The 12,764-nt window shown below is 46.1% G+C and overlaps 1 protein-coding gene and 1 long non-coding RNA gene across 2 annotated transcripts in view; one reads left to right on the top strand and one right to left on the bottom strand.

The window, feature by feature from the left end:
* Positions 1-12,764, bottom strand: part of LOC119234676 (uncharacterized) — a 34,226-nt gene that overhangs the window by 4,906 nt on the left and 16,556 nt on the right. The gene's annotated exons all lie outside the window — the stretch shown is intronic.
* SNPH (syntaphilin) overlaps positions 11,131-12,764 on the top strand; it is a 33,091-nt gene continuing 31,457 nt past the window's right edge. Inside the window, exon 1 of the mRNA XM_054697326.1 lies at positions 11,131-11,168. The gene's annotated coding sequence lies outside the window, so the exon portion shown is untranslated. The remainder of the gene's footprint in view (positions 11,169-12,764) is intronic.

Genomic DNA, 12,764 nt, shown 5'->3' on the forward strand with positions numbered 1-12,764 from the left:
GATACTCAGGACAGGATTCTTTACTAGCAAATGCCATTCCAGATGGGAGTAATGTGACTCTTGCTTTCGGAGAAGTTCCTTGTGGAGGTTTCTGGGAAATGTAGTCTTCTGAGTACCTAGCACAAAAACCTGGCGGGTAGACAAAAAACATCTTTCTTAAATGAAAATCTCAGAATTTATCTCTTGATAAAAGTAATTACTAATTACATGGCTTTCTTTAGTTTTGTTTTAAATATAAAGAAGTCACTTATAATTTAGGTGGGTCTTAGGGCAGAAAAACATTTCTTTCAATTAACTTTGCTAGTATAGCATTAGTGGTTTTTAGATAGCAGACCTTATCTCACATGATTTTTACAACTATAATTTCTATTCCTGCTGTATAATTTCTATACAACTGCTGCCATGTTTTCCACCAAGCATAGCATAATGATGGCCAATGATGACAGAAGAATTCAATCTAATTGAATAGAGAGAAAAATATAAACAAGAAAAATAATATATAGGCATTTATTGCAAGGTTATAGTTATTTTTTTTCCCCTTATTTGGTTCCCCTATATTCCTCCTATAAGTGAAACCATCCAGTATTTTTCTTTTGCCTTCTGGCTTATTTCACTGAGCATAATTCCTTCCAGCTCTATCCATGTTGCTGCGAATGGCATGAGTTTATCTTTTTTGATTGTTGAACAGTATTCCATTGTGTATGTGTACCACATCTTCTTGATCCAGTCATCTATTTTTGGGCATTTGGGTTGTTTCCAGGTTTTACCTATTGTAAATAGTGTTGCAATGAACATAGGGTAGAGGAATTTTTTTTTATTAGATAATAAATTTTATTGTTATATTCCCCATACAATTGCAGCCCCCCCATTCTGACCCCAATCCCTCCCCTCCCGCCCCCGCCCCCCTAAAAGTGTCTCTGGTTCATAGTTTTTTGCTGATTTTGATTTTCACTTTCTTATAGTTATTCATTTTCCTGGTCCCTTATTTAAGTTTTCTAGATTCCTGCTATGAGTGAGACCATCCGGTATTTTTCTTTTTCTTTTTGGCTTATTTCACTGAGCATGATCCCTTCCAGCGCCATCCATGTTGCTGCAAATTGCATGTGTTTATCTTTTTTGAATGCTGAGTAATATTCCATGGTATATACGTACCACATCTTCTTGATCCAGTCATCTATTTTTGGGCATTTGGGTTGTTTCCAAAGCTTAGCTATTGTAAACAGTGCTGCTATAAACATAGGGGTGCAGGTGTTCTTTGGAATTGATGTTTCTGTGTCCTTTGGGAAAATACCTAGGAGTGGAATTGCTGGATCATATGGAAGCTCTATGTTTAGTAGGTCCAGAAATCTCCACACAGCTTTCCACAGTGGTTGGACCAGTTTGCACTCCCACCAACAGTGCAGAAGAGTTCCTTTTTCTCCACACCCTCGCCAACATTTGTTGTTGCTAGTTTTTTTAATATGTGCCATTCTCACTGGTGTAAGATGGTATCTCATGGTAGTTTTGATTTGCATTTCCCTGATTACAAGTGATGTTGAACATTTTTTCATATGCCTGTTGGCCATTTGCATTTCCTCTTCTGAGAAGTTTCTTTTTAGCTCTTCTGCCCATTTTTTGACTGGATTATTTTCTTTGTTGTTGTTGAGTCTCATCAGCTCTTTGCAGATTTTTGTGATCAGTCCTTTATCATTAGTGTTGGGTGCAAAAATGTTCTCCCAGTTGGTGGGGTTTCTCTTTGTTTTTGTTATTGTCTCTTTTGCTGTGCAGAAGCTCTTTAATTTGATGTAGTCCCATCTATTTATCTTCGCCTTCACTATCACTGCTTTGGGTGATGTGTCTGTAAAGATGTCTTTGATGTGCAAATCATGTAGTGTTTCGCCTATATTTCCTTCTATATATTTTATGGTTTCAGGTCTTATGTCTAGTTCTTTAATCCATTTTGAGTTGATTTTTGTGTATGGTGTGAGGTAGTGGTCAAGCTTCATTCTTTTTCATGTAGCGACCCAGTTTTCCCAGCACCATTTATTGAACAAACTTTCTTTGCTCCAATGCATAGTCTTTGCTCCTTTGTCAAAGATTAGTTGACCATAAATCTGTGGGTTTATTTCTGGATTTTCTATTCGATTCCATTGGTCTGTGTGTCTGTTCTTGTTCCAATACCATGCAGTTTTGATGATTATGGCTTTGTAGTAGAGTTTGAAGTCTGGGAGTGTGATGCCTCCATTCCCTTCTTTTTTTTTTCAGGAGAGCTTTGGCTATTCGGGGTTTTTTGTGATTCCATATGAATTTCATCAATAATTGTTCTATTTCTTTGAAGAATGACATTGAAATTTTGATTGGAATAGCATTGAATCTGTATATTGCTTTTGGAAGGATGGCCATTTTAATAATGTTTATTCTTCCAATCCATGAGCAGGGGATGTCTCTCCATTTCTTTGTGTCTTCTATTTCTTTTAACAGTGTTTTATAGTTTTCTTTGTATAGGTCCTTTACCTCTTTTGTTAGATTTATTCCCAAATATTTGATTTTTTTTGTTTCAATAACGAAAGGGATGGTTTTTTTGATTTCTTCTTCTTCAGATTTATTGTTTGTGTATAGGAAGGCTGCTGACTTTTGTGTGTTGATTTTGTATCCTGCCACTTTACTGAACTGATTGATGAGTTGAATTAGCTTTTCTGTGGAGTTTTTGGGGTTCTCTATGTATAATATCATATCGTCTGCAAATAGTGATAGTTTGACTTCTTCTTTTCCTATTTGGATTCCTTGGATGTCTTTCTCTTGTCTTATTGCCCTGGCTAGGACTTCCAGTATTATATTGAAAAGCAATGGTGAGAGTGGACATCCTTGTCTTGTTCCAGATCTTAATGGAATTGCTTTCAGCTTTTCACCATTGAGAATGATACTGGCTGTTGGCTTGTCATAGATGGCCTTTATGATGTTAAGGTATGTTCCTTGTATCCCAAGAATTTCAAGGTCTTTTATCATGAATGGGTGTTGCACTTTGTCGAAAGCTTTCTCAGCATCTATTGATATTATCATATGGTTTTTATATTTCTTTTTGTTGATGTGTTGGATAACGTTGATTGATTTTCGGATGTTAAACCATCCTTGTGTCCCTGGAATGAATCCTACTTGGTCGTGGTGAATTATCTTATGGATACATTGTTGGATTCTGATGGCTAGAATTTTATTGAGGATTTTTGCATCAGTGTTCATTAGGGAGATTGGCCTGTAGTTTTCCTTTTTTGTGTTGTCCTTGTTCAGTTTTGGTATTAGTGTAATGTTGGCTTCATAGAACGTGTTTGGTATTGTCCCTTCCTTCTCAATTTTTTGGAAGAGTTTGTGAAGGATAGGCACTAATTTGTCTCTGAATGTTTGGTAGAATTCATTTGTAAATCCATCAGGTCCTGGGCTTTTGTTTTTGGGGAGGTTTTTGATTACCATTTCAATTTCGCTAATTGTAATTGGTCTGTTTAGGTGCTCTATTTCTTCTTTATCTAGCTTTGGGTGATTGTAGAGTTGTAGGAATTTGTCCATCTCCTCTAGATTGTTAAACTTGTTTCCATATAACTGTTCATAGTAGTTACTGATTATTCTTTTGATTTCTGCTGTGTCCGTTGTGATTTCTCCTCTTTCATTGATGATCCTGTTTATTTGTGCTTTCTCCCTTTTTTCCTTTGTGAGCCTGGCTAGGGGTTTGTCTATTTTATTGATTTTTTCAAAGAACCAGCTCTTGGTTTCATTGATCTTTTGGATTGTTTTTTTAGTTTCAATTTCATTTATTTCTGCTTTGGTTTTTATTATTTCTTTTCTTCTACTGGTTTTGGGGTTTTTTTGTTGTTCTTTTTCTAGATCTTTGAGCTTCGAGATTAGGTTGTTTCTTTGAGTTCTTTCTTGTTTCTTGATGTGAGCTTCTATTGCTATATATTTTCCTCTTATTACTGCTTTTGCTGCATCCCATACATTTAGGATATTGGTGTCCTCCTTGTCGTTCAATTCAAAAAATTTTTTAATTTCTTCTTTGATCTCCTCATTAGTCCAGTGGTCTTCCAGTAGTGTGGTTTTTAATCTCCATGAGGTAGGAAAGTTCCTTGCCTTCTTTTTATGGTTTATTTCTAGTTTGATGCCTTCATGGTCAGAAAAGATGGTTGATATGATTTCAATCTTGGTGTATCTGTTGATGTTTGTCTTGTGCCCCAGTATGTGATCGATCCTGGAGAATGATCCGTGTGCGCTTGAGAAAAATGTGTACTCCGTTTTTTTGGGGTTTAGTGTTCTATAGATGTCTGTTAAGCCCAATTGCTCTAGGTCCTTATTTAGAGCTTTGGTTTCTTTACTTATTTTTTGTCTTGTTGCTCTATCCATTGTTGATAGTGGTGTGTTGAAGTCTCCCACTACGTATGTGTTTTCTCTGATGTCTGTTTTCAGAGAGGACAACAGTTGTCTGATATATTTTGGTGCTCCGTCGTTTGGTGAGTATATGTTAATGAGTGTTATTTCTTCTTGAAGTATTGTCCCCTTGATCATAATGTAGTAACCATTGGGATCTCTTTTTATCTTTTTGAGTTTGAAATCTGTTTTATCTGATATAAGTATAGCTGTTCCTGCTTTCTTTTTTGGTCCATTTGCTTGTAGGATTGTTTTCCATCCTTTAACTTTGAGCCTATTTTTATCTTTTGTAGCTAAATGTGTTTCCTGGAGACAGCAAAAGGTTGGGTTTTGTTTCTTAATCCAGGCTGCAACTCTGTGTCTTTTTATTGAAGAGTTTAGTCCATTTACATTTAGAGTTAATATTGATATGTTAACATCTGTATTTGCCATTGTGTTTGTCTTTCCTTTGATTTTATTTATTTATTCTTTTAATAACTTTTTTTTTTTGGCCTTCTTTCATTGTTATTCGTCCCTCTGAGGTTCTGGCTTTAGGACTCCTTGTAGTATTTTTTGGAGTGGGGGTTTAGTTGCAATGAAATTCTGGAGTTTCTGTTTGTCTGGGAAGGTCCATATTCTTTCTTCAAAAAGGAAGGAGAGCTTTGCGGGATAGAGTATTCTTGGTTGGCATCTGTTTTCTTGGAGTCTGTTGACTATGTCCCTCCACTCTCTCCTTGCCCGTAGTGTTTCTTCGGAGAAGTCTGATGTCAGCCTGATTGGCTTTCCTTTGAATGTTATCTGTTTCTTCCCTCTTGCCAGCTTCATTATTTTTTCCTTGTCCTGGATTCTTGGGAGCTTTACTATTATGTGTCTTGCTGTATTTTTCCTTTCGTCGTGGAAGTTTGGTGTTCTTCTTGCTTCTTGTATATCAATGTTCAGCTCCTTCTTCACATTTGGGAAGTTCTCTTCAATTATCTCTTTGAATATTTTCTCTGTTCCTACTTCTCTCTCCTCTCCTTCTGGTATTCCTATAACTCTTATATTTCCTTTCCTCATGGAGTCAGATAGTTCCCGAAGTCTTTCTTCATTCTTTTTCCTTCGTACTTCTCTTTCCTTTTCTGTTTTGGTTCTTTTTATTTCTATGTCTTCAAGAGTACTTATTCGTTCTTCCATTTCATCAATTCTGCTTTCATTGCTTTTCCCAGAATTCTTTAGTTCTTCCATTAATTCTTTGATCTCCTGCATTTCTTTTACTTCCCTCTTTAGGGACTCAATTTCATTCTTCTGATCGTTGATTATTTTTCCCTTATCATTGTTTTCCTTTATGACTTCTGTCAGTTTTTTAATCACGGCAATTTTAAATTCTCTTTCTGGAAGGCTCAGAAGTTCTTCCAAGTTACTGTCGTTGCAATCTGGGGGTTGGTTTTCTTTTTGTGGTGTGCTTTTTCTCTGGAGAGTTGCTAGGTTGCGTGTGGTTCTTCTCCTCCCTACTGTCTGTTTTCTAATTTGCTGTATGCGTTGGGACACTATGTTGTTGGGACTGGCCGGCATCTTGGGTGGGCTTCTCTGCTCCCCTCTGGTTCCTCCAGGAGTCATCTGTCAGTTTCAAGCAGTCTTTACTGGAGAAAGGTCCCTGTTCTAAAATGCCGATGTGGGGACACACTCCCCTGTGCGCCTGGTCTGCCCCGGCGGTGGGTTCCTGCTCCCCCTCTGGGCTTGGACTGCATGCCAGAGGGGGTCTGGCGTGGGCGAACTTCCCCCGCTCACCTCTGGCTCCTGAGGAAGCCTTCTGCAGGTAGTCTTTACTGAAGAAATGTCCCTATTCTATAATGGTGATGTGGGACACACTCCCTGCGCGTCCGGTCTCAGGCACACTCTTCTGCGCGCTTGGTCTGCCCCGGCTGTGGGTGCTCGCTCTCCCTGTGGGCTCAGACTACTTGTTCGGAAGGGGCCCGGTGTGGGCTAACTCCCCAGCTGGCCACTAGCTCCTTCAGGAGCCTGTGCTGGCTTCAAGTCGCTAGGTGGCGCCAGAGATCTCTCCTAGGGCCCTTGGGGAGCTGATTTTTCACCCCGTGGGACAGGGAGCAGAGCGGGGATGGTAGGGTACACCTCAACGGCTTTGGGGTGCTGTGTCTGCCTTGTGCCCCACCGTCGTGGGGAACCCACGCCCCTAATTTCGTGCCCCGGGTCTCAGTTCCAAAGCCCTCAGTTCCAGGACGCGGGCTGTAGCCCAGATCAGTGGCGCGGGAATGGCGCCTTTTGAATCCCGCTCCCCTGCCTGGGCGCCTGGTTCCTGCTCACTCAGGGAGGGCCTCCGCGCGTCTCCCCGCAAGCCTAGGTCGCAGGTGTGGGGACCTGGGCAGTTGCGATCCGATCCGGATCCGCGTTTGCTTTTCAACCGCACTGCTTTTCAGCGCGATCCGCGCTGCTTTCCGCGCAATCCCGCTCCGTGTCTGCTTTTCCAGCGCGCCGCTTTCCGTGCAGGCTTACCGGGCGGCCGGGGCTGTGTGCTGGTGCTGGTCTCCTCCTGGGCGGGGTCTCTCTTTAATGGCGCCTGGAGCTCACCTCCGCGGAGGATCCTGCAGGGTTCTCCACAGCTCCCGTTCACGGGTGTGGTGGCTGCAATAGTTCCTTTCCACTCACAGTCCCGCTTGCTGTGTCCGTTTTTCTTGTTGGCCGTTTTGGTTTGTTGATTTCCTCCTCTCTGCCGGTCGGAGAGTGCCGCCTCTGTGGGCGGGGGAGGGGAGCAGGGTTCTGCGCTTCCCTCCCTTCTGGTCCTCTTTTATGGCCACTTTCTTCTTCGGGTAGTTTGCTGGAGTCACCCGTTTATCTTCCGTGTCCCAGTTCTCACTGGGACCTGCCTCTTTTCCTCCCTATTAACTTTTTTTAATGGGAGATCTTACTCGCAGCGTCTCCTCGCCGCCATGTTGCTCCGCCCCCTCAAGGTTATAGTTATTATAAACTGATAAGTTTACCACAAATCGGAGCTACAGAATAAGATTTAACCTTTAAAAGTAGCAGTTAGGGGCTACCTGGTGGCGCAAGGGGTTAAGCACCACTCCATGAAGCAATCCCCAGCCTCTGCAGCACAAGTTTGATCCCTGGGCCAGCCAGGGAGAAACCCACATGGCGAGGCAGACCTCTCATGTCTCATCTGCTGCTCCCCTCAGCAGTGTATTTCAGTCAATCTGCCTGTTCTGTTCCCCACTCTGTCTCTGGTGAATCTCTCACCCCCTGTACCTCTGGCCTATACCCCAGTTCTTGTATGCATAAATAAATAAATCTTTAAAAAAATAAATAAATAAAAGTAGCTGTTAATTTAAATAGTTATTTCTTCTTTTTTTTTCAAATAGAGATTTATTGCTTTATGCAAGGAAGAACTGGGGTGTGGCCAGAGGTGCGGGGGATGAGAGGATTCACCAGAGACAGAGTGGGGAGCAGAACAGGCAGACTGACTGAAATACACTGCTGAGGGGAGCAGCGGGTGCGACAAGAGAGGTCTGCTGCGCCATGTGGGTCACCTCCTTGGCAGGGGATCAAAGTCTCTGTGACAGTACTGAGACTTAACCCCTAAGTCACCAGGGAGTCCCTTAGTTATTTCCTTATATACATCATAAATATTTCTTATCAGCCAGAATCACAGAATCATAAAGTCAGTGAAGTCTTTACATGTTCTTTCAGTTTAGGGTGCAGATTAGCCATACTAAGTTCAGCCTTTCCAAGAGTAGACAGAGACTTACGGTCTTAAGAATCTTAAGGGACCATGATTGCTGGCCTCGTGTCCTAACAGGAGACCTGCCTGGCCCTGCACAGACTTGCTCTCTCTTTCACTTAGTCAGTGGCCACTCAGCACCTGTCATGGGTTAGGGAAGGGTCTGGTGGGGGCATCGCTGGGAACAAGGCAAAGGCCTTTCCCTCAGGGAATGCACATTCTAGTGGGGGTGATGATAACAAACAGTAAATGTATCAGTGGGAAGGGAGTTGCTATTTTATGTAGGACGGCCAAGGAAGGCTTGAAACAGTGATATTTGAGCAGAGATTTAGGGGTGAGGGATGGTTTTAAGCAGAGAAATGACCAGTCAGATAGAGGTGGTTTAGAAAGAGGAAGCGCCTTCCTGCTGGGCCCTGCTCTCACACGTGGAGGGGTTAAGAACCCCAACCCAGAGAGTGATCTGATGTTGCATGGCTGTAAAGGGGAGGGCCAGCCAGGAATCCAGTTTTCTTGATCCTTCCCTTCCCCCCTTGTTTCCCCTGTGGGTGTGGATGAAAGACGGAGGGGAAAGGTATTTAATGAACTTTAGGTTGTGATTATCTTTCCATTTTTCCAATGATTAACCATCTTAATACTTCAAAGAAAAACATTTTAGTTTTCAAATATTTAGATTCTTTCTTTTTTTTTTCCTAGCCAGACCAAGTGCTTGGTCACTTAAAATAACCCTGGTACTCAGAGGTACTCAGTTTGAAAAATGGAAAAATGTTCCTAAAATAATTCAGATAAAATTACTATTAATAATTTATTTATAGGGCCTCCCCGGTAGCACAGCGGGTTAAACGCAGTGCTGTGAAGCTGTCCGCAGCCTCCGCAGTGCCAGTTCGATTCCCGGCCGGCCAGGGAGAAATCCACATAGTGAGGCAGACCTCTCCTGTCTCGCATGCTGCTCCCCTCAGCAGTGCTTTCGGTCTGTCTGCCTGTTCTGCTCCCCACTGTCTCTGGTAAGTCCTACCACCCTCCTGCAACTCTGGTCTGTACCCTATCTCTTATATAAATAAAAATAAATCTTAAAAAAAATTTAAAAATTATGTATAATAAGTAAGACTTGGAAACAATCCAAATGCCCAAAAACAGATGACTGGATCAAGAAGATGTGGTGCATTACACAATGGAATACTATTCACCAATCAAAAAAGATAAACTCATGCCATTCACAGCAATGTGGATGGAACTAGAAGGGATCATGCTCAGTGAAATAAGCCAGAAGGAAAAAGAAAAATATGGGCTCTGGAAACAACCCAAATGCCCAAAAATAGATGACTGGATCAAGAAGATGTGGTACATATACACCATGGAATATTGCTCAGCAATCAAAAAAGATAAACTCATGCAATTTGCAGCAACATGGATGGAGCTGGAAGGGATCATGCTCAGCGAAATAAGCCAGAAAGAAAAAGAAAAATATTGGATGGTCTCACTCATAGCGGGAATTTAGAAAACCTAAATAAGGGACCAGGAAAAAGACTAATTATAATAAAGTAAAAATCAAAATCAAGCAACTGTAAACCAGAGACACACTGGGGAGTGGGGGAGAAGGGAGGAGGGATTAGGGTCAAAATAAGGGGGGGTGGGAATTGTATGGGGAATATAGCCAAGATGAAAATGCATACATTGTGCAAAAATGGAAAATGATGTAAAAAAATATATAAAATAAAATACTAAAAAAAAAAAGAAAAATATCCGATGGTTTCACTTATAGGAGGAATGTAGGGGAACCAAATAAGGGACCAAAGGCAGGGGGTGGGGGGAGGCAATAAAAAAACACAGCAAAACAAAACAGCAATAAAGAGACAACTATATATCAGAGACATTCTGCAGGGGCTCCGGAGGGAGAGAGACCACAGCGAGGGCAGGAAGAACACAAGGGACTGTGGTGATGGTGCATGGGTGAATTGGTGGTGGAAATTCTATAGGGAACTACACCTAAGAAAAGAAAGCATACGTTGGGGGCCTCCCTGGTGGCGCAAGGACTTAAGACGCAACCTATGAAGCTATGTGCAGCCACTTCAGCACGAGTTGGATCCCCGGCCAGGGGGCTACCCACATGGCGCGGCAGACCTCTCCTGTCTCGCCTGCTGTTCCCCTCAGCAGTGTATTTCAGTAGCTCCACCTGTTCTGCTCCCCACTCTGTCTCTGGTGAATCCTCTCACCCCGCTCCACACTTCTGGCCTGCCTGTACCCCAGTTCTCATATGCATAAATAAATAAATCTTTAAAAAAAAAAAAGCAAATGTTTTTAAAAAAAGGAACAATGATGTAAAATACAACAAAATAAAAAAAGTCACTATTAATGCAATGCGACTCTGCGGGGAGTGAGCTGGGCGTCGTCCTGCGCAGTGCACGCGCGAAGGCCGAGGCCCAGAGAGCCGAGGGACCGGCCGGGTCACACAGCCCGTCCCCGGCGCGCGCCCCCGCCGCCCCGCGCGGCCAGCCCGGAGGTGGGACGGGCCCCGCCCGCGCGCTCCCGCCGCGCGCCCCGCGCTCGGAGCCGGACGCCGAGGGTCCCTTTAAGGCGGCGGGGCCGGCCGCCTGCGCAGCTGCGGGAGCCGCGCCGGGCTGGGCCTTGGCCCCCACCCCGCGCGCGCCCCGCCCTCCGCAGCCCGCCGGGCGAGCACCGGCGCGCGCCAGCAGGGGCTCCGGGGAGCAGCTCGGCGGGCCCGGCCGGGCAGCCGCGGCCATGGGAGCGTCCGCAGGTGATGACAGGGACCCCGGGGCCTTCGGGGCCCCCGCCCGGCGCCCCCCGCGGCCGGCCGCGCGCAGGGCGGGGTGGGGGGCGCGCGGACCGGCCCCCGCGCGCGGCGGGCATTCGCCTCCCCGGGCCTCCCGGCCGCGGCGGCCCAGCTGTCAGCGGCGGGGCCGGCCGCGCGGGGTCCCCGGCGTCCCCGCCCGCCGTCACCGCCCCCGTCTCTCCCCCGCCGCCGCAGGTTGCTGACCGGGCCGGGCAGCTGCGGCGGCCACTGCAGAGGCGCTGCGCCAACCGGGCTGGAGCGGCGCGAGCCCGCGGGGCTGCGGAGGGCGCGTGGACTCAGGTGAGGAGGCCGCGGCCGGGCCGGGAGGGTCCCCTGCGCGCCCCGGGGCGGCGGGGCCAGCGGGCGGCCGCGCGCTGCGGCGGGATCCTTGGGAGGGCCCCGGCCAGGGAGGGGTTAACTGTGACTCATCTTACCCTCCTTTCATTCCCGCATCTTCCTAAGCGCCCCCTCTCCCGTGAAATTCCCTAATTAGAGGATGCTGGTTGCAGCAGGAAGATGCCCAAGGTGGGCGTCTAGCAGGGGTGCGGAGACCACCCCACTGCTGCTTCTCCTCTTTCTCCAGCATTTGGCAAACGTTCAGCCTCTTTCCTTCTTGGAGGAGGAACAAGGGTATCTGGGGGTGCAAAGAGGATGGAACTCCACACCCAACCCAAGGTCAATGCCTGTGACTGCTTCCTCAGGCTTTCCCTTCTGGGGAGCAGCAAAGCTCTGCAGTAGATCTGGAAAAAATATCCATGACCCCTCGAGTGGAAAGGCTCAGTCTTTCTTGGTCTCCCTGGAGCTTCCTCGGGCTGTGATGCTTTATCCTTCAGCTTCTCAGCAGGGACCTGAGCTGTTTGGAACACCTCTAGCCTGGGGAACCCCACATTCCCTTCCCCAACCCTTCAGGCTGAGGAGGGCCTGGCCATAGGCTGCCTTCTCTGCCCATGGGGTAGACTGAGACCTGCTGGAGGAGCTTCTCAGGAAAAGGTGATCTCTGCAGGGAGGGTGTTGTAGGGAGGCGCCTGGTGTTGGGGTTCTAGTCTCGGTAGCTTGCTTGTGGGCCAGAAGTAGCCATCTTAAATTCTTTAGGCGTGGGTGTCTGTCTGTTCATCCGTTAAATGCAGGTGTTGGATTAGATGGTTTGCACAATTTTTGTCTACCGCTCAAGTAGCTCTCCTGTCAGAAGGACCCTTGAAGAAAGCAACCCAGAATCTAACCCAGATCTGTGAAACAACTGGCATTTTCTTAGTTGATCTCTTTAGACTCTGCTCTTCTTGAGGAACCATTGACCTTGTGGGCCTCAGGGAACTGGAGGCATCACACAGTCCTAGAGTGGCATCCCTGCGACACCACTGGGGAGAGACCTTTGTCACGTTACATCCCTTCAGTTTCCTCATTTGTCAGTCTGGAAGTGGGGTTCATGCCGCGGAGGATCGTCGTGAGGATTAAATGCGATGTTTGTGGAAGCACCTAAAATAGTCTGTGCCGGCACATAGTGCATTCTCAGGGACACAGCTTGCCAGGTAGAGGAGGCAAGAGAGGAGGAGTAGCTGCTCCTAGTCCCTTCCTCTCCCCCTCTGCCGCCCTGCCTGCCTCTTCACGCCCCTGCAGAGGGTGTCCCTGCCAAGGGAGCATGAATGCTGGAGCGTGTGGGGCTGCGGGCTGAAGCCGGGGAAGCAACCCAGAGGTACAGATGTTTCCACTGCAAGGGCTGTGGCTTCATTCTAGCAAAGGGTGGCCCCAAGGAGGGACATATAGGCCAGCACTGGGTTTGGGAAATCTTGGCATCCAAGGGCAGAAGTGGCCACATCTTGTGTCTGCCACAGGGCAGCGACTGAGGCTTCTGAACTTCATGCGGGTCCCACTGCTGCTTCCGGGCGCCCCTGGGGTCTC

Source organism: Talpa occidentalis, unplaced genomic scaffold, assembly GCF_014898055.3.
Source record: "Talpa occidentalis isolate TD23 unplaced genomic scaffold, MPIMG_talOcc4v2.1 talOcc4.10, whole genome shotgun sequence".
NCBI lineage: Eukaryota > Metazoa > Chordata > Mammalia > Eulipotyphla > Talpidae > Talpa > Talpa occidentalis.